Raw genomic sequence first — 2,629 nt, 5'->3', positions numbered from 1 at the left:
TGAAGTTTTTTAGACTTTAAATTATTTCTTGAGTCACTTCTACAAGAATGTTAAGCTTACATAGTCTTAGAGATTATGTACCATCACTACGTCATACGGAGGAAAATTGGGGTCGTGACATTTAACTTGTTTATTATTTTTCTAATGGGAGTAATATGCTGCAATGTGATGAGAGCATGGCACAAGAAAATTTGAATGAGAAACGGAAAGAGAGCTCGAGAAAGCATGAATCTTTTTCATGTATTAATCCATTAACTATTTCTTATTTTAGTATTATTTCTTCATTTATACATGAATTTGAAAAGGATTATGAGAAAAAGGATAATGATGAGAATGCGAGTGGTCAAGTTAAGGCGTATTATTCTAAGCCCTTATGGGATGAGAAAATAAAATAATAGGTTACCAATAAGAAAAATGAGGCTCGTGGAGATTTTGGTTACTTAGATACCACGGGGATCGAGTTGAAAAAAGAATATAGTGGCTCAAGTTTAGAAGAGAATGCCAAGACTGAACACTGCAAAGATGAAAAGGGAAGTAAACCATTTGACATTACTTCTAGTGCTTATATATTTACCTGTTTAGTTTCTAATTTTGATGAGTCATTCTCTTTAGTTTATGCCAAGAGGTCTATGTTGAAACTAGAGTTAGATCCTTTTGAGGATTGGCATGATATTTATTTAGGACCTAGAGATTCTATCATTAGAAAGAGGGATTTATGTAATTATCTCTTTAATGCATTAGCTTCATCTAGTATACATCATATGTATAATGTATCTAAGAGAGATTTTAATCCTATGTATATGGATTGGCATAAATTTTATGGGGATAATGATGTCTATATGCTTTCTAGGGGAGTATTTATACTTTGTAGGTTTAATTGAGTCAAGTGAATGCATGGACACTATCTTATATTGCTTATACCAAATAAGTGTTGTTTATCATGGAAGTTCTAAATCTTATTGTGGTTTTTCTATGTTGTAGGCCCAAGATTCGAGGACGAATCTCTTTTTAAGAGTTTTTAAGAGGGAGAGAATGATATGATCATGGATAGTCCGGACAAAATGGAGAATATTGAGAATGACCCCAAATTATCTAGTCGACCGTTGACCCGATCCAAGTCCAAGAACGCCAAGGGATGCACGCGAAGGAGTTGCATGATCTTCAACAATTAACTAGAAGATGTTTGGAGAGTTACTTAGATGATTCATGCAAAGAATACCATATTTGGAGTCTTAAGAATTGAAGAATCAAGACCCCAAGTCAAATCGTGTAACACGATTTCACAAACCGTTGGCTATGGTTCAAGAGGGGCCTGAAGAGCTGGAAAAAAATAAGCTTCTAGAATTCATCACGATTCAGTTGTGTGTTACCGTTGGGGCTATGGTTTGGCCTGGCAAGTTTTTTTGGAAAATTAACTTTGAAACTTTTTCTATTTTACTTATTGGGTATTTATAACCGCCTAGGGTTATTTCATTAGCAACTTAACATATTTTGTCATAAGAAAACTCTTGAAAGAGATTTGGAACCTCTTGGTTCGAGTTCGACTTTGGATTACCTGTTTTCAAGACTTGGATTCTTGAGGGAAATCTTCTTCTCCTTTCTTTAAATCTAGGGTTTCTAATTTGTCGTTCTTGGGAGGCGATTGTATAGTATTTCGATTGTTGCTTGAGACGTTCACTTAGGGTTCTAGATTTTCTTCTATATTTCATTATTCATACTAGTTTTGATTATCTTAATCAAATCTATCATCAGTTTTTGCTTTGATTATTGTTATTTTCATATTTTTTTGTTTATCTCAGATCGTATCAGCCCCCCCCCCAAATTTACTCCAGCCTCCTAAGAACCTCCAAACCATCTCTACTATCCAAATACCTTATATGGACTTATCAAAGGGCTCAAAATACGCAATATAGTGCCACAACCTCACAACATTATTTTAAATTCCCTTAAAGAATCTTAAAACTCCAATTTTCATGCAATAGTGCCGATGGGTATGGTTGCTATTTTAATTCCTATATCTTTAAAATAGCCTATTATAGTTCCGACCCTTCCCGAGCCCTTCACGACTTAAACGCACTTATAATCACAAGTCATAATACATGATATAAACTTATTTAAAGCCTAAAATCAAGCAACAAAAGTTATAACTTCAAAAGTGAGATTGAGTTGTTATAATTTCATACTAACACAAATATAGATGTTGTTAGGCATTTTCTTATTGGAGATGTATGGAGGACATTGATAGATATGTGGAGGTTTATTAGATTATGAATAACTAATACCAGGTGAAGGGAAAGGCATTAAAGCAATAACTTTAGACATCCAATTTTTGCGGCAATAATTTTTTATTTATAATAAGTACTATGAAAAAACTTTCGTCAAAAATATTAACAATAATTTCTGCTAAGCTATCTATTCTCTCAAAATAAGAGAAGAAAGTCATTGCATAAATTAAATTGTATTTCTCTGTCTTTCTATTATTTTTATAGTATTTGAAATTTGTTATTCTTTTAAGTTTTACTTTATAGGCGATTTTTATTTATTTATTTAGTAGAACTCAAATATTTCAACTAGAATTTATGAACCAAGTGACTTAAAAGCTCAAAAAAAGGAGAAGAACTGAAATTTT

This window comes from Nicotiana tabacum, chromosome 17, assembly GCF_000715075.1.
Source record: "Nicotiana tabacum cultivar K326 chromosome 17, ASM71507v2, whole genome shotgun sequence".
Taxonomy (NCBI): Eukaryota; Viridiplantae; Streptophyta; class Magnoliopsida; order Solanales; family Solanaceae; genus Nicotiana; species Nicotiana tabacum.
The sequence above is the reverse complement of the archived record's forward strand: the minus strand, read 5'-3'. Positions refer to the sequence as shown.